Genomic DNA, 22,082 nt, shown 5'->3' with positions numbered 1-22,082 from the left:
TCAAGAAGAACCCAGAAAACAAAGTGTGGATGTCAGCAGTGTCCCTCATCATCCACCACACACAAGTGATCCTGACCAGACTACTTGGGCACACACACCCCAGTGCTTAGGAGTACATAAGAGTGAGACCAAGCAGGTCAAACCAACTGTCTGAGAGATCTGGCCAAATCTTTCCCCTTTTTATGGTTTTATATGTTTTTATTGAATTTTGTTATACTGATTTCCTACAGCTGTGCTAATTCTGCCAGGTTCATCTTATATCAATTTCAGCTGAGTTAGGAAACATGCTTTCTTTTTTAATTGGTTCATTTGAGATCCTTCCATCAAGCCCAGTTCTTTAAAAGAGAGAAGGCTTTTGCATGTTTGAATCTCTTCATTGGGGGAGCAGGAGGTGCAAAGCTGTGAGGAGGGCTGAGCACAGACCTTCCTTAGGGAAAGTGGAGCATAAGCAGCAGAAAGGATTGTAACTGAGATTGCGTAAATCAGTTTAAATTTAATAAGGTAGGTTATTTTTAGTATCACAGATATTTGTTATCATTTGCAACCTATGATTTTTTGATTGGATTGATAGGAAAGCTTGAAATGGATTGTCTGTATTTTTACATGCTTTTAGAGAATTACAGAAGCCTTTTATGGATTAGTTTAGAAAAAAAAAACTTAAGCCATATGCGTTCAGATGTTTATCTTCTCTGTACATTCAGTCATAATGCCCACTGTGAGTTCTGTTTTATAACTTCACTAATATGCTAGGATGGTATCATTTCCCTTGGTTTTCAGTGCTTCATTTTGAAACAACACTTGAACCTTTACTGAACTATTCCAAAAGTCAGAGCACCTAAATCCCACTATATATGAACTGATTTTATATCTCTATGAAATCTTTTAGATTGCGTAGTAAGCTTATGTTTATTCTTCACCATTCAATGCTTTTAAAAGTCTGATTAAAAAAAAGTGTGTCCCTGATGATTGCATTATACAATGTATATATTTAGTAAGAAACATTGGAGCATGCTTTTCAACAAGAAGAGAAAATTTGGGGGTTTTTCCCCGCTTTCTAATTTTTGGGTTAAAACTGTACAGGGGATTGAGAGGAAGAAGCTCATGTGACTGGGATTTAGAAGATGTTGTAAATTGGAAATCAGGTTTCTGATGATGAGGCATACAGAATAAAAGGCAGGTTTGTAGGGGAGAAGAAGAAGTCTTTGCAAATTGTTGTGTCAGCTGGGTAGAAATCTTGCTAGGAACTTTACTGCTAGATGATGCTTTTTGGAAGCTGAAAAGGAAAGGAATAGGGGGTTATTTACCCCAACTGAGAATATTTTACGATAGCTGCCAGTACAACAATGGATAGAAAAATAGACTGATCGGGGAACAAGGGACATATAATTGGCAAAAAATCGCTCTCTGGCAACCCATCTGGGGCAACTGATAGATTTAGGTAGCTGGTATTCAAGACTTTTGGAGTTTTACAGCTATTTGCATATCAAAAGTTGTAATTTTCCTTGAAAATGAATGGCAGTTTCTCTGACTGAGCCCACCTGATTTTTATTTTATCCAGTAAGACTCTTCAATCATTGGCCTTTTTTATTAACTCTTCTTTGGTGTTGGCTTTTCCCTAATTATAGCTACTACTTTGGAAAAAAGGCAAACCTGTTCCTCCATTTCTCTACCTCAGGTTTAAAACTTTGGCTGCTTGCTATCTTAATCCTTCCTGACTTTTAAAAATCTGTACTTTGTTGCATGATGACAGTTCAGCAAGCATTTCTGTGCAAGCTCAGGAGAAGGTGAATGTGTTAAATAACTCTTCTACTTCTTCTCGAGTAAGAGCTCCAGTAGCAGAGGTCTCCCAAAGAAGAGGTTCTGGTAAGCTTGGCTTTTAAGTAGGGTTTCTGTTAAACAATCCTTAATCTTCTTTATCCAGTCCTTTTTAAAATGGAGAAGATGTGGCTATAGGCCTAGCATAAGACTACTTTTCTCATTCAAATACAGTGTGGACTAACTAAAGGGACCATGTGCTGCTAACTGCTTCCTCAGAAGGAGCGATGTGGTCACCAAAGGGTCAGAGCTTTTCCTAGGGGATAGGTGGAGGTTATTGCATGACACAAGGCAGAACTTTCATCAGCAGTAGAAAGCTGATGTCTTTGGGTCATATGAAGTATGTGCAGATGAAGGATTCCTCAGATCATGGAAGACCTTGAAATGGTAGTTATTATTATTCAATAGCTACAGGTTTTAAGGAAGAAAATTATTTTCATTTACTTGGCTGGCTTCATAGAATCATACAATAGCCTGGGTTGGAAGAGACCTTTAAAGGTCATTTAGTCAAATCCTCCTGCAATGAGCAGGGACATCTTCAACTAGATGAGATTGCTCAGAGCCCTGTCCAGCTTGACCTTGACTATTTCCAGGGATGGGGCATCTGCCACCTCTTTGGGCAGCCTGTTCAAGTATTTCACCATCCTCATATTCTTAAATCTAGTCTGAATACATCCTCTTAAGTTTAAAACCATTACCCCTTGTCCTATTGCCACAGGTCCTACAGGCTTCTTGGGTAGAAGTTTAGAGGATGGTTCATTTTTTTACAAAATATAACTACATCTAAATCCCATTAGTTGAGTCTGTGGATATGCTATTTTGTGGCTAATTCAGCCTTTCTACCTCTGCAAGAATAATCTCTAGAAAGTGGAGAAAGAACCCATGTCACTTTTCAGATGCTGAAAATCTATTTATTTATTTATTACCTTGATGAAGCAACTAGGATACCAGAGTCTCTGATAAATTTCTTGCTCATCTTACGGTGTTTGAATGTGTGTTTTTCCCCTCAACTGCACACAAGCTGGTCTTGTGAGGTTACTAAATTATTTTTTCAGGAAACAGCAATATTCTTTACAGTTGTCATGTTCATACATATGGATAAACTGACTAGCTAATCTACTCTTTGTCAATTAAACTGAGTGGAAGGGGTAGGAATGGGAAAGAGGATCAGCAGTAACCCAAAAAGAGAAATTAGAGTAGGTCATTTTCAATAGAGCATACTTTATGGGAGCTTGGTTGCTCAAGATTTTTCCTGCACTGAGCTGCATTTGAAATTAAGGTCTTCTCATTTTGGTCAAACAGGATTTACCTACTGAGCAATGGGAGGACTCTGTCCCTCAAGTGTGCTTAATTACATATATCAGGTGATGTATGTATGTGCACCAGCAGCTGATGGTCTTAACCTTATAGAACATACTAATTAATATCCTTTTTCCTCTTGTCTTTGGCAAGTAAATTGCTAGCATCGTTTTCACAGATTATGGAAAAAAAACCCCTGCAAATAGAACATCTGCTTTTGATTAAACACATGCAGAGATATTTCAACACATGCCCATTAATCAGATTTAAACTTTGCTTTTCACTTGTTTTAGTTAGTCAAACAATTGTAATAAAGATCTACTTTTTCTTCTACACAGCAGCGGTTAAAAATTCACAGGAATTTACAGGACCTGGAAACATTAAGACTTTTTTCCCCTATATATTCCCTCACTTGTACAATTCATTTCTGTCTAATTTTCAAAATGGGTGACCAGCTACTCGAGATAACACAGCTAAGGCCGAATGCCTCTAAACCCAACAGCTCCGGAGGTTCATCACTGCGGGCATTATCAAGCTCATTGAGGGAAGAGTGACTTGCTGCCTGCAGATCTGGGAGCCTTGGGAAGACTCAATGAGGGAAGAGCTGAGAGAACATTTTTCTGTCTCCAGCTTTTCTGAGTTTGGTCAGGATTAGCTGAAGAGTCAAAGCTGACTATGCCTTAAATGTGAAAGTGGTAGAACGTCCTAAAACGTAGGGTCAAAATGTGCTAATTAGGTAACAATTAATTTTGAGTGACCTCTAGTGGCGCTTTCCCACAGTTTATCTTCAAACAGCTGGGATGCCTAATAGGGACTGAAGTTCAGGCTCTGTATTTTAATAGTGCCACACGCACACACACTCCAGCAACAGGGCGCATAGTCTGCGATGAAATGGGGAGCCCACATTGTGGGTTTGCTTTTCTAAGAAAAGTTCTGATAACTTGGTAAAGAAAATCAGTGCTCTTTATGTATATGGTCTTGCTACAATAATTTATTATTACACCAGGTAGGGCACTACGCTAGAACCCAGTCCACAATACAAGTTTTCATTGCATGAATAAGGATGAGCATGCCTGTGCAGCAATAGAAGGTATGATTTTTTTTTCAAGATGCTGGCACGCTCTTATTACTTTAACCACACCTGTATGGGCAATAAGATCTGTGATGATGGTTAAATCTATCTCATGTGGTATTCCTACCTACAGCAGCTATAGCAAAGCTGGGGTTGCAGTCATAGCTGTGGACATGCACAGAATGCAGCTGTGCAGGTTGCAAGTTAAAGATCAGAAGAGAGCAGTGCATAGCAAAAAGTGAAGGATTTGCCATCTTAGAATGAGGCCTTTAGCTCTGGCAGTTATTTGGTATTTCAGGTGATGTAAAACTATTTTGATTATCCTGGCATTTGAGAATGCACCATCTATCACTGGGTCAGCTGTGAGTGCTTTGCAGTGACTGCATTACCACATTGCCTGTCCCAGGGGGACAGAGGACAGTTGTTAGCTAAGTGGCCGTCATGTACACAGAGATCTGTACAAGTATCGGTGGCTCCATTTCTTTGCAGATGTCTGTCTCAGCACTCCCACACACCTGGGATTTTTCCATTGACATGTGTGCAACCCAGATGCCTCATTCCAAGAACATAGCCAGTACCCAGAGAAGTACTAGAATAAGACCAGGTGTCCTGATTAAAAGGGTCAAGTCACATCCTCCAAGTGAGATGCACGTGTACATGTTAATAGTCATACATCTCAAAGTGACGTTGGGAGAGGCTACAGGCAGACAGGCTGCTCCTGCAGCCACCCCTGCTCTCCCATGGGGTTGCCTAAAATTGCCTTACAGGCCAGCAGCTTCCTGGCAGACAAACCTGCTCCCCAAAGAAAAGATAGATAAACATTAAATCACAGGAAGGTCAAAGTATTTGCTCAAGGTAATACTGTGTAATGATGGAGACGATGGGAGCAATCTGATGCTCAGGCTCCTTGTGTGGCAGGATCTAATTGCAGGAGATGAGGCTTTATGATAAGTGCAAGTTTCAGTTAAATGAGGCAAATATTATTTTTTTCAAATGCTCCAGAACACCAGTTAAGTAATACATTAATCCCTTTAACTTCTCCTAAGTTCTTAACCTTGGGGTGAATTTTGGAGCGTATCCCAAGCAGAAATGCTCCGTGTTTGTTCTGCAAAAGTAAGGGGCAGTAGTGCATGCCTCAAGTGGGCTGAGAATTCAAAAGCAACAGGCAAGTAATCATATACTGTAAAAATTTACTGACTTCACAATTACAATCCCACAACCCCATGAAAAGTCAGTGAAATATATATGAGTGAGTTCTGATGTAGGGATTTGCAAACTGAATGTGCACAGATATTGATGCTGGCCTCAAAATGCATAAATATTCAAATGCCTTCCTCAAAAGGTGCCAGACCTGTATGATGACACATGCCCTGTCATTAAGCTGTTAATTTTTATGAATGGCCTTGAATTACTGTGGTACATAGAAAAGTCGCTTTTTATTTGCATTCTCTATATGCAGCAGCTTTTGATCAAGTTTTTTGATCAAATTGTAGCTGACTGACAGTTTCCTGCACTAAAAAGATTTAAGTCCAAGGACACTGATAGAATGTATGACATAATTATTTTGCCTAATGGAAAAACATTCATTTTGGTAGCAGTCTTAAATTACTGCTGCCTTAAAGGCAAATGCTTTAGAACATTAAGGATTTGAAAACTGGCTGATTAGTGGTGTAAATCTTGAGCAGGGAGGGCAAGGAAAGCTTATATTTGGTCCATTATTTAATTCATCATTGAAGAATTTGCAAGTGTTTAATCCTCTCGTTATTTATTGGGGGCTGTTTTCATGCATACATGTCCTTCTTGTCTTAAGGGATGAATTTATTTGTTGCTCACTTAATTAAAAATCTTTTACTACTTTTATTTTTTCAATAACAGATATGCAATAGTACTCTATGGACGATGTAGTAAGTTTTACTGAATACCAAAAAATTGGTATTTTTAATATTGTCAAGGTGAAAGTATTTCTATAATTTGTCTCTGTAAGGTAAAAGGTCACAGTAATTTAGTTTAAAAATGTTTATTAATCCTCAGTTATTTCCTAATAATAGTAATGTTTGATTTTAGTATCAGTGGGAGTTTGCTGTTATTAACTGACTTGGCCCTAGGACAAAGTTGTGATCTTTTCAGAACTCTCAAGAGAAAAAAAAATGTCTGTAGCTTTATGGCAATATAAAAGCAAGTAATTTGATCTCTTCCTCTAGAATCTTACCACTCTGAAAAGACTTTTAAATCTGTTTTACTTATAGTCAATGATTAACTTTGGTGTGGCACATGTGAGTTTGTACTTGATCAGTTCTGTGGGGATCTGTTCCTTTTTTGCTCTCCATACCAGAAAAGGAGAAATACTGTTAAACACAGGAGATGATGGAACCTTTGAATGAAATTTCATTTTTCAGAGCAAGGCAGGGCACCTCTGAGAGCCAGACTTGCCTTTCAAAGGAGAGTAAATTGCTATGTGGTAGTACCAGCTACAGGCAGAAATAGGCATAAGGAACCTGGACGATGGTTTAGTTTTAAAAAAAAAAAGAGACAAAATAAGTAGGAAAGAATCATTCAGATTTCCAGGTTGTAGAAAGCTTCTACAAACTTATGGAAATACAGAAAATGTAGAGCTCCTGCGGGCTAGTACAGCCTTTGCAGTGTGATAGACCTGCCTTTCAAGGAACAAATGAGACTTAGAAGAAGCAACAATCCCATGGATTTTCCTAACGACTATGTGCCACTGTGATCCAGAGTGACTGGTCCACCAGGTGCTGGGGGATGAGCTCTGCAAGCAGGCTGTCAGCCCTCCTGCCTGCGAAATCCATCCTCCAGACATAAAGCTGATTAAGGGTGGCTGTGGGGTTTGGGCATCCCTTGAAACAAGTCTTCCTTATCAGGGTAAATCAGAAGTGACTGCACAGGAGTCGTATTGGAAGTTATATTATAGCACAGTGAAAATGTTGGGTGTTTTAGTGATTCTACCCTAATCTGCTGCTTTGGTAGTGTAGAGGTGAACAAGGAATCCGGCAATACACCGAGGGGGTGAAAAGCTATTCTCGCACATAAGTGTGCTTTTTTAGTGTTTTTAGGGGGAGGATGTAACCTGAATTTGTTGGTTTTGCTTGGGTTAGGATTTACACTTGCAGTGGTATGGCAGGCTCAGCTGCAGCTCTGGTTTGTATTAGGATCCAAGATGATAGCTTTCCAGTAAATAAAGTGCTGCTTTGAAGTTGCTTCTTCACAAAGATTTCCACTGTCTTCTGCATCTGTTTTGTGGCGATTTTTTTATTCATCAGAAAAATAGTAATGACAGGATTTTTTTAAAAAAAGTTCATAGATTAAAAAAAGCTATGTATGACAGACTTTCCAGATAAATGAAAAAAGAGAAAGATTTCAAAATCTTCTTATTCTTGAATAGTATTTTCTGCAGCTGTATGCATAGGAGTTTTTGCTTACCAGTAAACATCAAGTGTAAAGATTTATGCTGCAGATGCAATGCTCGAAGTCTCAGGCTTTCCACAAGGCAGCGAGATGGATTCTGAAGTCCTTACAAAGCCTCTGCAAAACACCGTGTCTACCACAAATTCCTGAATAGAACAATTTAAGTCGCATCTCAGAAACCAGCTAGAAACTCTGAATTTTTGGCATGCTTTAAATGATTGTGCTTGTTGTTATAGTAATTCTATGAAAAAGACCCTCAGAAATCAATTTGTTGTTTGTATCAAATTCCCCAAACTGGAAAGAAGCTGCTGGATGTTGGGTAGATGAAGGAACTGCCATAGAGAAGCTGTTGAGCTCAATTTAAGGCCACAAAATGTGGCAGAGTTTTAAAATCAATGGGCTTGATTGCATTGTGTCTGGAGGGTGGAGGGCAGTCAGGATGGTAATGGCACAGCTCGGATGATCTCAAAGGTTATCCCACGGCATTTCTTTCATTAACTGGGATGCACTAAACCCGGTAAGGGCAGGACCACTGCCTGTATTTATTGCAAGATATATGGAGAGGAGGCTCGTGTTGCCTGCAGGTGTGAGCTGTTAAACCAGAAAAAGCAGACAAAACTTCAAGCTAGGTTGGAAAGTAACATTATAAATGCCAATGGGAAAAGAAAGAGTCAAAGTTGAATTTACCAAGCTGAAAACAGTGCTGAAGGAAAAGTGGTAAGAACGTTTACATTTGTTAAAGGTATAATTGTATGGAACACAGGCAAAGAAATGGTGGGAAAGCAATAGCAAGGGTTGGAAGAGTGGGAATGATTGTACATGTGGAAGCCAGGGCAAGCTGCATTCAGTGTGCCCATCAAAAATCCCCAGACCACAGGATTTACTTATAAAACTGGCAGGGGGAATGGAGCTTTCCAAAGTGCACTTGGCCAAAGTCTGGAAGCAACGGAGGAATTGGAATTTTTAAAAAATACTAATTCTGACTGAACTCACACATACGTGCTTATTGAAGTATGAAAGATTACCCTGGGAGGGAGCCAGTTACCTGCAGGATTTCAAAGAAGAATGCATTGAGTCCTGCAGAGAATAAATAGTATTTTCTGGGTTTAGGATGACATACTAATACCTGGGAGGAATTCAGACAAGTATTTACAAAACCTTGAGGAATTCCAACACATTACAAAGCTATGCTTTAAAGTGAACAAAAATAAGATAGTAGGGGTGGGATGGTTTTTTGTCTCCCTAAAACCAAGTTTCTTGCCTAAGTTTCAGGAATGTAAAGGCTTTTATAGAGTACGCATAAGCTCCTCGATGTTGATGTTTCAGCGCCACTTCTGTTGGTTTTATCCATGTTAAATGTTTCTTATGGAAGTTCCAAGTTATCATTGTTAATTAGGTTGATGTCTTTCCTGATATGGGAAACACAAAATAGGTGTGACTGGAGCTCTAAAATAAGAATTTTGAAGGAAGACAACAAAAAAAATCCAATAGCCCTAACCTATTGGCATCCTTTAATTTCAGGTTATCCAGGATATTAACTGATGTTATGTTAAACTTAAACTGTAATTTTCTGAAGGAAAAAAGGCTGTTGCTTCATAAGACTGTAGGAGCAAAAAGTTCCTAGTCATTTGTCTTAAGATAACTATCAAAACCTGACACTACATCTAAATTTTTGAGAGATTTGCAGTCTCATTTAGCAATTAATAAATTCTATGAGCATCTATTTTAAAAAAAAATACTCTTGATGCCAACAGTAAACCATTGATAAAAGAGGGGTGACTAATTTACATATTTTTGGAGGGAGGCAGTTTTAGGGACTCAATCTCTTTATCAGTGGCTTACTCTTTTAAAATTCCTTGTAGACTGTCAGAAATGTGTCAGTCACATCTCTCATTCCCGTCACCAACAAATTCAGCTGGAGACAAAGGGGGGTGGTGAGAAAAGTAGTTTTCTGAAAAAGTCTGACTTTCTCTGTGTGCTTGGAACAGCCACACCACGGGAGTCATTGGAACTCCAGTGTTTCACAGGGCGGTGTTACCCGGCCAGGAGAGGCTGTTTTCCAGAAGGGATTTTAGTGGCAGCACCAAGGAGCTTATGAAACTCTTTACTAGCAGAATTATACAAATAAAAAAGGGTAGTAAGAAGTTACTCTTGGTGACAAGCTTCAACCAAGGCATCTGAGCCCTCTGCAGGAGCAAGGGGAGGTGTTTCTGCCAGTGCCTTTGGACTGTATGTCTTCTGCGTGGTTGCTTGGGCTTACACCGCACTGCTCGACCAGCAGTGTTTGTGGCAGAGGACTTTCCTGAAAAATCTCTGCAAGGCTGTCCTGGGGCACATGGTGGCCCCAAGGACACTTGCATGCACTTCTGCCTTGACCCCATCTGAGACCAGCTGGAGAGATGCTTTTTGGTTGTGTCCATTTGCTCCCCAGACTCTAGAGAAATGAGGTCCCGCATATTTTAGCACAAACATGTGGCCTGTGAGTTCAACTTAGAAACAGGGAGGAAAAGAAAACATTATTGTCCTAGTTAATTGCTTCTTTGTGAAAGAATACACTTCAAAGACACTTTAGTCTCAAGTGCATCTTAGCAGAGAAAAACCCATATTACCGATTTTAAAACCCCCTATTTCCAACATCACAGATGAATGAATTCTATATAACAGAATATTCTCCACCGAGCATCTCCACATGCAAAAGTGGAATGTGAAATTAGTTTGGGGTTTGGTTGCATTTTTTTGTTTTGTTTTTTTTAAAGTACTGTTTTAATGAGGTGTTTAGTTTAGCACATTTGGCTCCTCCAAATTACCTCAAGGGAATTCATATGTTAACGAACTACACAGCTGTTGTTTGTGAAACCAGCCTAGCACAAGCAGAGCATGTTGTGCAAAGATTTAAATGCTCTGTTGGAGAGGTCACTGCACTCCTTTGTCTGCTGTCAGTTATTAATAATGAGCCTACTACTTAATTTTAAACATCAAGTTATTTTTTTTCAGTGTCAGATATGTTCCAGATTGTCTTGGTTTGGTATTGAATGCCTGAGTCGAGATAGGAAAGTTGCAATCAAAGGATGACCTGATTTTATGCAACTGATGAAACATTTCAGGGTGGGGAAGACTGGTACTGAGGTTTTGGGCTTTGGTAGTGGCCTGGAGAGGCTGTATTGAGCAGAGATAACGTTTGCAATGATAATTGTTTTATAAACATGCCCTGATATGCTTCAAAAGCTTTAATTCTGAATTTCTTAAATTAGGCAGGCTTTGCTCCTGGCAAGCAATAAACTGTTTTCATTTTAGAGATGTCACTTTACATTTAAGGAAATTAATAACTGGGAAAGAAAAAAAAATCTTGTTTGGTAAATAAGGGCAAATAATCTGTTTATTTCAATTCATGTATCCATTTAAAATCAACACAAGTCCTCGTTGAACAAAACCTTGATTTTTAAGGGCCAGAGTGACAGAATTTACATGCTAAACCAGGAAACCCAGTTCCTACCACCTCATGGGGAGCAGGATTGGCTGAGCGAAGCGCTGGCAATGCTTTCCTGTTCCTGCAGCCTGCCTGGCTGCTGTGGCTGCATCACAGCACTGGAAAACTCTGTGGGCAGCAAGTTGTCCAGAAGAGATGGGCTAGGGACTGCTGCTTTGCAGGCCATGCTCACTCAGCAGGTCTCATAACATTCTGGCCTGTAGATCATTTAATCATTTCAATATTTGTGTTTGATTTCTGTCATGTGATTTATTAGTGAAAATAAGTTCCATGATTAATCATTAACATCAGAGCAACCTCTGCTGGCTGGAGACAGAGCTCTTTTCTTAGTGGCATAGCATGTTAAAGGATTTGATTTTGTTGTATTTGCTGCTCAATCCAGGCTTTTTTGTTTCCTCCCTCTCTCAAAGGCATTAGTATTTAAGTATAAGAAATGATATTTTGCCTAAAACTTAGGTATAATATAAAATAGATGTGCAGCTGGAGCTTTCCCAGTTTTAAGCACTCCATATTGGCAGTGTAGTACTGAGAACAGCGGCTTCTGTCAAAGCACATGCAAACACGGGGTGACTTTCTTGAACACAAAGCAAGAATTTCATCTAGGCCTCCATGATACAGTTCCAAAAACAAAATTAAGCTCAGACTGGAGAATAAAGCCTGTCCCTTGCTGAAGACAGAGAGGTTACCAAGTGTTGTCAAGGGTTCTTTCGTAAATCAAGTTTTCAGAAGGATTTGGTGTTCCTAGAAGAGCCCTTCTAAAGAGAAAACCATGTAAGGGAAAAGACAATAATGTTTTAGCAATGCTCTTGTATTGCTGGTTTTACAGGTGGAAAACTGAGGCACAGAGCATCACTGAGACACGGCTTTCCCAGGTTATTGAGCTTGGAAATAACACTGGGGGTCAGTGCAAGCTCACAGCCATTCAGAGCACAGTCATCTTTTCAGATTATGGGACACTTTCCGTCCTACACCAATGCAACCACCTGAGAAGGATGGTAAGGATGACAGTTAATGTCACCTACGGTGTCTGCTCACCAAACAGTCATCTGTCCTCGAGGAGTGGGCTAAAAGCAGTCATTTGTTAAACAGAGACTACTGAAAGCCATCCATGCTCCATCTTTTAGTTAAGCAGATGAGCTGGGTGCAAACAGACGAACTGGATTGCTAAAATTATATTAATCCTTTCCAGTTGGCAAACCTCATTTCTGAATGTTCACTGAATGGGGATGTATGTAAAGTCATGGTGGATTTTTTGCTTTATTTTTTATTGCTAAGTCTGGATAGTGGAAGTATACTAAATGCAGTATGCAGGCTGTTATTTAGGCATCATGAGTACTCAGTGCAAAGATATTTGTAATATAGTGAATGAGAGGCTGTTCCCTTGCCCAGCATGGAACTAGAATGGCTGCCAATCGGGAATGAAGTCACCTTTCATTTCAGGCTCTGCTTTCCTGTGGATCTGGATTTGCCACATATGTTCCCTAGGAAATGGTTAAGAAACCCAACATTAACACCCTCTTTCCCATAGTTCAGCTCAGCCACTTGTGTTCAGCTGATGAGAAACCTCCTCCTCCACAGGGGGCAGGGCAGCTCTTGTCCCCACTGTGACTTTGCTATCTCCTAGGAAGTGACAGGCCTTTCCACAGGGACCTAGGATTGGTAATGGGTCAGCAGAAACCACTAATGATTTCAGGACCTTCAAAGATTTCACCTTGTTCACTTACAGATTCCCTGAACTATACATAAACAAAAATTAGAGGTTCGTGAGCAGATGGGTGGCTGGCAGACAGATACTGGGGGTTCACCAATATTCCTAAAAGTAGAAACTCCTAGCCAAGAGAAGAATTTCCTTTAAATATCTGAGTAACAAAATTAGAGGGCCTTTTAACAAATCATTAGTTTTCTATTTATTTCTACTGACAAAGCTAGCAAAAAAGCTAGTGATACCTGAAGGTATAACAAGCCCTGTAGAAAGGAACTTTGTCAAGTCCTTCAGAAGAGAACATACCTAGTGGTAATGGTGCAGAGTCATCCCACTTGTGGCCGTTTCACATGGCAGCTAGCATACATAAACATTGTCCCATTGATACGATGAAGCACTGACTTTCTGAGATGGTTGTTAGATCCTTGTATTTAAATACTAATAGCTCACTGATGCATCACCACTGACGCAGGGTGTCATTTCTGATAAAAACCCAGTGCTTTTCCTGTATCAAAATGCACTTATTGTGCAGTAATTTAATGACATAGCTCTTCCTTTTTATGAGCTCTGAAAATATCTCATTAAGAGTTTCACAAATTACCACAATAACTTATGCTGACACGCTCATTTGTTCTCATCTCTGAATAAATCTGGTTGACAACTTTAATAGAATAAAGCAGGGATTTCCCAGACTGTGATTCAGCCTTGAGCTTCACTTAGACACCTCGATGTTATCCTAAGCTTGAACGTTTGATTAAGCCAAGGTGTGAGATGCCACTTCAGACAAGCTCAGATGAGAGCTGCACACGCTGTACGGCGCTAGCGTGAGAAAACTGGAAATGTTTTTTCTTTCCTTTCAGATCTACTATTTCAGCACTCTTCACCATCTGGTGAAACACTTCACAGAAGAAAACGGTCTTGCGATGTCTAATTTTGCCATGTTTTTGGAACATTATTTTAATGATCTTTGTGTCATTTAAGTATGATTACTTGTCCTCCAAGGCTTTTCCTGTTTATACTTAAATAGTATTGGAGTATAGCCAAGCACACTTTAAAGGGAATGGTACAAAATACTACATTTTTATCATAGAAGCTTAAAAGCAACATTTACAATTAGGGGACATAGCTGGCATTTTGCATTCTGGTAGGTTTTTTGTTTTGATCTTATTGTAGTAGTAGATAAATAAAATTAATTAAGCAAGCATAATTACCAGTTAAATTTTACAAAATACTGAAGAAATGGAGGGCCTAATTCAAAGGGGTGGTAATGGTGTAAATAATTAAGTCAAATTGTTTTCATTTTCATGCTGCATATTGTTTCCTTCAGCCTGTAATGGTACGAGGCAAAGTATTAGCAGTGCTAGAACTAGACAAATAATAGATAAATTTATTCATAAACACTTTGTGGATTGTAATTAGAAGTTCACTGCAGCAGCTTTCACTGGTCTTTATTTTATTCTCTAGTTTCTGTAAATATTTGCTAGAGTGAATTTTTGCTTTGAAGAATGTAGACAGAAGCAGAATACTCCAGGAGAGTGTTGCAAAATTGTCTCTGCTTCTCAGCCCCAAGGGCAGCCAGGTGCCTGCAGTCGACCCGCTGGGGGCTGTGGGTTGCAGGGCATTTCTGAGCCCCTGTGGGATGAGTTTCCCTTCTTTCATTGCTTAATTCCTGAAATAGAACTTTTCCAGCCAGGAGATAGAAATTACCTGGCAGGGACTGCCAATAAACCCACCGGACCTCAGGGCTCTGACGGTGATTTCTGCTAGAAGATGGAGCCTGGCAAAAGAAACGATTGTGCAGGGTAAACGCAGCACTGAACGCGGGGGAATGTGATTGCTTCAGGTCGGTGCCGGTGTACTTTTCCTCAGTGAACTCGTGTCGGTGCGGAGCTGCAGTAACAGGGGGAAGGGGGGACTGAGGGGATCCGTCGGGGGCTGGCACTTGCCGTGGCAGTGGCAGGGCTCTGAACGCCGGGTCACGGTACTGAAAGGAGCATTCGCTGCAAACACATCGGCAGCTCCTGGGCTGAAACCTGTCTGGGTAACTCCCTCTCAGCTTCTTTTGAGCACAGTAAAGATTTATTAATGTTTATAGTTTTGAAAATTCAGGCGCACAGAGGCAGGTGAAATCCCTTGAATAGATCTGCTGTCCAGCATGTTCTAAATGCATTCACACCTAATGAAATCAGTGATAGCATTAGGATTACCTGTACCCCCTCAGGTTAGGGGGACCTTATGCTACCCTGATGTGTCCACCTAGATTCTACTAGTGCTATTAAGCCACAGTGAGCAGCAGAAGGGATAGTAGTGCCGCCTACGGCCCTCGCCCGCAGGCAGCCTGCACGTGCTGCCACCATCTCCTCAGCGTGGCGCGGGGCACTAGGCCGTGCGAACCATTCACCTAAAAGCTCTGCATGGGGGTGGGAGCAATGGTGTCCTGGGGTCTGCTTCTTCACTGCCTGTTCTTCCAGCAGCCCAAGGGAGAGCTGCAAAATAACGCCGTGCTTGCGCTCACCTCGCTGCAGTGGAGCACAGCTTCTGCATAGCACTACTGGCCTCTGCTGCCAGCCTGGGAGAGGCAGTGAGGAGAGAGACTGTACGGGGACTTACCACGTTCCTGCTTCTCCAGAGGGCCTCCTGATCCCCGCATGTGAGCTGGATGAAAAGCAATCTTTCATCTTTACCTTATTTTCATGCTTACAAATAAAGGTCAAGGCTCCCGTGCTGTAGTCAGCGCTGTATGAGCTTTAAACAACCACCCTGGAATGTGATTGTAATTAGTTTCCTTTCAATCTTGATGTGAACAGTGATCTTAAAATGCCAGGACTGTAGCAGTGCATATGATTAACAAGCACACAGAAAGGCAGTCTATGGAAAAATATGGATGGAAACGAACAAAATGCAAATGTTGCGCTGCTTTAAATTTTATTATCCTCCCAGCTCTTCATAAAATACTGTAGACATCGTTTGATTATATTTTTAGTCTAGGGAATTAATTTTTAACTAGGGAACTCGTTTCTGTCTTATGATTACTCTTCTCTGCAATGGCCTGTAGGTCTGAACTAAAAAATCACAGTTTTAATTGAGCTAATGATGCCCAGAACTCAAATTAATCTCACTTATGTGTGTGTCATGCCATGCAATATGTGCTATAGCTGCAGGCAACGTGTGCATCTTTTCATATCAATGATTTCTCCAGCAGAATGAGGGTGTAAATCCTGGCGAGGGGTAAGTCTGGGATCTACTATTGTCAGCGCCTGGGAGACTCCTTGGAGGTAGCGGATGTCTGTGCGTCCAGCGGAGGGGAAGGAAAAACGACAAAACCAGTGGTATTTCATGATTGCTTCTCTGATTTCACCCCAGTTCTTTCAAGGGCATGACTGTGACTTGCGGAAGAGCCCGGGAGATGGTGAAGATGAGGGCCGAGCGGTGTGCTCTGGCCACGTCTGCTCACAGCCCCTGCTCCAGCTCCCATCTGCACCCAGGGAGGAGCAGGGACTGCTCCCAGGGAGACAGCCATTCCCTCACCCGCTGAGAAAGGGCAGCGGGGCTGTTCCTCCGCTTGTAGCGGAAGAAATGGGGAGAAAGAAAGGAGAAATTGCATGGGGACTGTTTTGCTTGTGAAAGTACCAGGCTGTATTTTCTGTCTGGGAAAACAATGTAGGGTTGTGGGTTTTTTTCCAACTGCTGAGAAAATTTGGGGTATTAATCAGAGTACAGACCTTTAAAAAAATATTCAAAGAATAGAACTAGAAGGCCATGGTAGAGGCACAGAGGGTTTGTTTCTATCCTGAGATAAAACAGAGAAGAGTATACAATGGAGGAATGTGGTTTTAACACTCTGCAGGCTGGCTGGTCCTGCAGCACCCTGACCACAGCATGCACAGGTGCCTTAACCCTGATGTTATTTCCTGAGGAAAAACTGCACACCCATACCTACCCAAACAGTATTTATTCTCTTCTCCAAATAATATGAACTTAGAAGTCACTGTTTTAGAACAGCATCACACCTTGATACAGCTGAGACAGTCCCTTTACTGACAGTATGTGGTACCCACTATCCAGAGAGCATGGTTCTCCATCCCACCACCATGAGCTTTCACCCTCCATGCTGAAATCCACCTTAAACGGACTGATGAAAATCCAATTGTTTGTTGTCAAAAAGTTTTGGTTCTGTGATGAAAGGTGTGACCTTTCTTGCCAGCAAGAGTCTTTTTTGATTGATTAGCAAACATGAAGTAAAACGCGGGAGCACACCAGTGTTAACTTGGTACTGCCACAGGCTCTGTGCATCAAATTTTTGCTTTATTTTGAACATCCTGTTAATGAGAAAAATATTCTAATCAAAGAAATGTTTCTTTCAATTCTCTCCAGAGTGTTATTTGCAGCTTCTGTATAGCATGCTCAATTATGTCTGTTTTATTCCTAAATTAAGAAAAAAAAGCTTCAGAAAATTAGGTAAGCCTCTTAGCAACTGTTAAGAAACATCCAGTATTAATTATTTAATCACTTTTTTATTGTTTTTCATCAGGTAGAAAGAGAATAGCACACTTGCTCAAAGGATTTCTTTTCACAAAACACCTTCACCCACCAGACCAAGCTCTCAAAGCAAGCGCAAGGTACAACGCCTTTGCCTAGGCAGGTAGGCAGAAACCTTTTCTTAAAAGCCACTGGACATGCTGGTGTGACCGAGAGCAAGAAGCATTATTGGTGTGACCGAGAGCAAGAAGCATTATTGGTGTGACCGAGAGCAAGAAGCACTTCAGTGGCCAGCTGGTAAAGGATGGCATCCAGACTGAGCATAAGGGATGTACAAATGATGCAGAGGCAGCAGCAGTGGGGGTTGCTCAGTGCTTAGCAGCTTCTCAGGTGGGCGTCGCCTCTTTAGGTATTGGGCCTCGGGGCCTTTTTTGGTTTTGTTTGACCAGGAGCAGCTACCTACCTTTTGGATGAGGATTCATTCAGCTCAGCTCTCCTAGGCTGCTGGGAGAAGCCTCTCAGCCTGCTATCACATTGTATTTCAGGGAACCCAGCTGTGCTGGGGCTTCCCGCCCCCCCCCCCCCCCCACCCCGGAGCTCCTGCCCTGCATCCCTGCGGAGGCACCAGCCCACGCTTGGCTTACAGACAGACAAGGCAGCAGGAAGTGCTGATTGCTGATGCAAGATCCCAGCCCATCACATCTTCAGGAGACTGCCCGAGGCAAGAAGGTTCCTGAGGTTTCCTGAGAAGAGTGAACAACATCAGCACAAAATGCAGTGATACCAGCTGCTCACAGAGCAAGCATTGGCAGGGGATTCACAGAGCGGTGTAGGGGCTCACGCAAAACAGTCCTCTTTTCCCAAACTACCCATGAGCCAGGCCGAATTAATTCCTCAAGTATAATACATTTTAGCAGTATTGGATAAGATGGCACAGACCGAAGTAAACTTACAGTTAGCGTTGTTCTTTTTTTCTTCTTTTGCAATTACACCTCTGTTCCTGAGCTCCTTTGGGCAGTGTGCTGATACCTGTGTGAACACTCCAGGAGGTTGCGTGCATCTCTGCTGTGACATGGGCACACGTTATTTCTTAGGTGCATCTTCCAGTCATCAGTGTTACTGCTAGCATTTATTGCTGCTTTTATAAAGTGCATCTGGACAAAGGTTGCAAACTGCTGATCAAGACTGAACAGCAAATGGCTGAATGCAAATAGTCTTGAAAATTCCCTTTGCAAGGGGTGAGAAGGCAAAGGACCGTGCATCATGAATTGCTGCCATAATACAAACTCGCATTTTGACATCTATAGCTTTCATTTGAGAGTCCTGCACGTTGTTGCTTGTCTTGCTCTTTTCTCTATAGTTGCATCTACACACTCACCACTACAGCTCTTTGAGATCTTTGGTGTGCTACACAGAATCACTTGGCAGCTTGGCCTGTCTCTGGCTCTACCACCAGAACAGGGATAATCTTCAAGTCCACCTGTAAATTGTTCATGTTTCAACAGCCAGGCTTTATACCACTTTATACCTTCACTAGCATCGCTGAAGCCCTCTGACATCTGCAACGAGGTTCTCTCATCCTCATTTCTGCTAGGACAGATTGTGCCAAAACCCATCGTGGTTCTGTAGCTGTGCAGGCACTGCCCTGCGGGTTGGAAGTCACCATCTAGATCAGGACTGACGATTATAAAAATCCTTGTATGGCAAGGCCTGCATCACGGCTGCCTGGCTTATATTTGATTACTTGATTTACTTATCTTCATGAACATGCACTTCTTTCCTAAACTTTTTTTAGAAGTATTACCATGAAATAGCTCCTCCAAGAGCAATAAAGAAGTCTCAATATTTTTAAGTCCATCAAAAAAGACTTTGCTACAGTATTAAATACAGGTGCCTTCAGGGATAATCTTCTTCTTACCTAAAACAGACCCTGCCTATACATAAAAACAGAGTTCTGACTTTTTTTTTTTGGTGTAATTCACAATTTTGCTCACACCAGAACTGTTACAGTGATTCCATCAGCTGTCATTTAACAGCACATCTCTACCCAGTATACCAAGACGTGCTAAGTCCCTCACGTGAAAGTCACGAGTTATGTCAAAATAAATGACAACCAACTGGTCAAACTACTTACAGCAGGAAAGAAAATACTGAGAAAGAGCAGCTGAGGACAGCAGTAACCACCGGCAGGATGAGGACCAGGTGTATGGCAAGAAACTTTCAGATTTACATTGGATGCTGTTCCTTAGTGAGTTCACATCCATCTGTCAGCTTCACTTGGGACCACGCTCCCTGATTCAAACTGATAGCAAGTATCTGAGTCAAATAAGTGAGTATTTTTGCTAAATGTTGTCTGTCACATCATGTTACTCCACTTCGGTTTTTTCACCATATGTACTAACATGATGTGGTGTAACATAGCAGCATGCAGCATAAATGATTTAATGTGATATGACAGAAAAATATTGCTGCATCTTTTGGAATAAACACCTGTTTTTAGCAGTTATTTTATCTGCTGGAAGCAGTTTCTTAAAACACATAACCTGGGTCCTTGTAAAGTACATTGCGCTTTGGTGTTTGTGTATCTTTAAAACACTCCATAATGTGTACTTTGTCTGTTTTCTTTTATTCCAGAAGCCATGTTCCCTTACAGGGTTGGGGTTTTTTTTGTGCTTTTCTTTTCAATAGAAGGAAAAAATTGTCTTACAAAAACTGAGGGGAAAGGAACTAACCTTAACCATGAACGGAGGAGACCTATGGAAAAAGTTCTTACTATGGAATGAAAATACTGACTCCATTAAGAGAGAAGAATGTATTTACCCAAAGGTAATGATAATAATATTAACAAATTTCAGACTTTTTCTTTTTTCCTCCAGAAACTTCAGCAGGATGCTGTAAGTGAAAACTGGGTAAAAATAACCTCTCCTTGGGAAATACAGACACAGATAAGGCAAACATTTAACTGTTTATTTTGTATTTGCAAGTGTAGGTTTTATGAACAGGAGCACTTTCAATAAGAAAAGCCAAGGTTTGAGTGAACTCTCTGAGAATTTTGTTTTATTATCCCTGACCTGATGGACAGAAATATTAGCAGTGGGAAATAAAGCTGCTGGTTTAGTCAATTAAAAAATAGTTGTTTATTCACGTTGAATATATTCTTTCCTTACAGAAATCCTTCCATTTGTGTGCGAATCCGTGAAATCTAATTAAATTGGCACCCATAACTCTGTACTTCTCATTTGGAGGACCTTCATCTCCAGCTGGAAGAGCTTCATCCTCCAGGTTATCGTTACAGAAGAGGAAAGGGGAACAAAATGCAAGTGACTTTCAGCTAATCAGATTGTGCAGTTCAAAACAGAGATGCATTTCAGAAACAAATACATAAATTCAGTTCACCACAGTCTTTTCAAAATGAATAAAACCGTTCCCATGAAGTCAGGCATGTGGTTTCTGCAAGCTGGAGCTCGCAGAGACATTTGGCATGTTCTTTGTATAGCTGGCACCTTTTGAAGAAAAGCCTACAACTGTCACTGGGTACCTATAAGATTTCCACCAGCTGTCCTGCTTGCCACTTGCCCAGGAAAAGATGCCACTTTGATACATGGCATGCAAGCATAATGCTAAATTTCAAAGAGGAACCACAAACACGGGGCCAGGGTTGTGGCTGGAGAGGAGGAAAGGGCCTTTGGTGCTGCAGGGGGGTGGGAAATGGGCTGCTGATTTCTCAGAAGCTGTCACCCAGACAGCAGCATGGTGGCCATGGGGATCCCTGGGGTCCTCCCCTGGTCCCCGGGCAGCAGCCAGCCCCAGCGGTGTGGTGCTCCTCATCAGGAAGGGGAGCTCCATGGGGCTGCAGAGAGCACAGAGAGCCAAATCCTGCAGTTTTTCTCAATGCAAAGCACCTTTTGACCTCCAGTAAAAATTAAGCACTTGGAGGGATTGGGCAAAACAGATTTTAATTTATAATAAAAGTGAGAACACAGGACACCACTGCCTGTATTTTTACAAAGGCCCCCAAAAGCTCACTTGCTACATGAGCCCAGCAAGTTGGCAATGTATTTTAATGTATTTATTTCATTATGCATTCATTCTTTCATTCATTCATCTATTCAGTCATTCATTCAGACACTTGTTCATTCATCCCTGTCCTTTTGCAGGAAGAGAACATAAGCCAGCAGTGGCATACTTCTTCACTGTCCTGATTTACAGCGACGTCTCTGAGTTTGTATCAATAAATCTCTTTGGCCCTCCTCAGTCCAGCGTTATCCCTCATTAGTGACTGGGATTTAAAAAAAGGATTAAAAATAATATCAGATTATAGATAGATACGTGTATTGGTTGCAGTGGTTTGATTAAAGTGCTGGGTTGGTGGTGTTTTTTCTTTAAGACCTTGTAAATATTTTCACAAATAATCCCTGACTTTTTATTAAATAATATTATTTATTTCTATTTATATTTACATAAATTTTATTTATATACAAAATTAAAATATTTTATATATATATTGCTATCGGTACTGAATTATAAGGTTCCCATTGCCCTTCCAGTGCCGGCCCAGCAGCTGCCGATGTAGAGGGGAGCTCCAGTAAGCCTGGCTATCGCTGCTGCCTTTGTTACCTCTGCGAGACCTTTTGGTGTTTTCTGGCCCAGGGAAATAATTATTTTAAAATAACCTTTCTGGAGGGGCCAGCCCTGCTCTGGGTGCTAGCAGGTAGCCGACTGTATGGGCTGTGTCTAGAATTGCTTCACCATCACTGGGCATCTCAGCCCAGATGTACATTTTATCTGCTGCTGAGTATGCCTTA

General features: G+C 41.2%; 1 long non-coding RNA gene across 3 annotated transcripts; it reads left to right on the top strand.

Moving 5' to 3' along the window:
* The first annotated feature begins 253 nt into the window (after positions 1-253).
* On the top strand, positions 254-21,531 carry LOC130158226 (uncharacterized). Of its 3 annotated transcripts, XR_008825214.1 has the most exons (6): positions 255-501; positions 11,923-12,091; positions 13,659-13,942; positions 14,488-14,641; positions 17,330-20,103; positions 20,447-21,531. It is a non-coding gene; the product is annotated as an uncharacterized LOC130158226 (long non-coding RNA). The 3 variants fall into 3 exon arrangements; XR_008825213.1 differs by having other exon boundaries at positions 254-501; positions 13,659-14,641; XR_008825215.1 differs by lacking the exon at positions 13,659-13,942 and having other exon boundaries at positions 256-501.
* The last annotated feature ends 551 nt before the right edge of the window (positions 21,532-22,082 follow it).

Source organism: Falco biarmicus, chromosome 13 (assembly GCF_023638135.1).
Source record: "Falco biarmicus isolate bFalBia1 chromosome 13, bFalBia1.pri, whole genome shotgun sequence".
Lineage (NCBI taxonomy): Eukaryota > Metazoa > Chordata > Aves > Falconiformes > Falconidae > Falco > Falco biarmicus.
The sequence above is the reverse complement of the archived record's forward strand: the minus strand, read 5'-3'. Positions and strand labels throughout refer to the sequence as shown.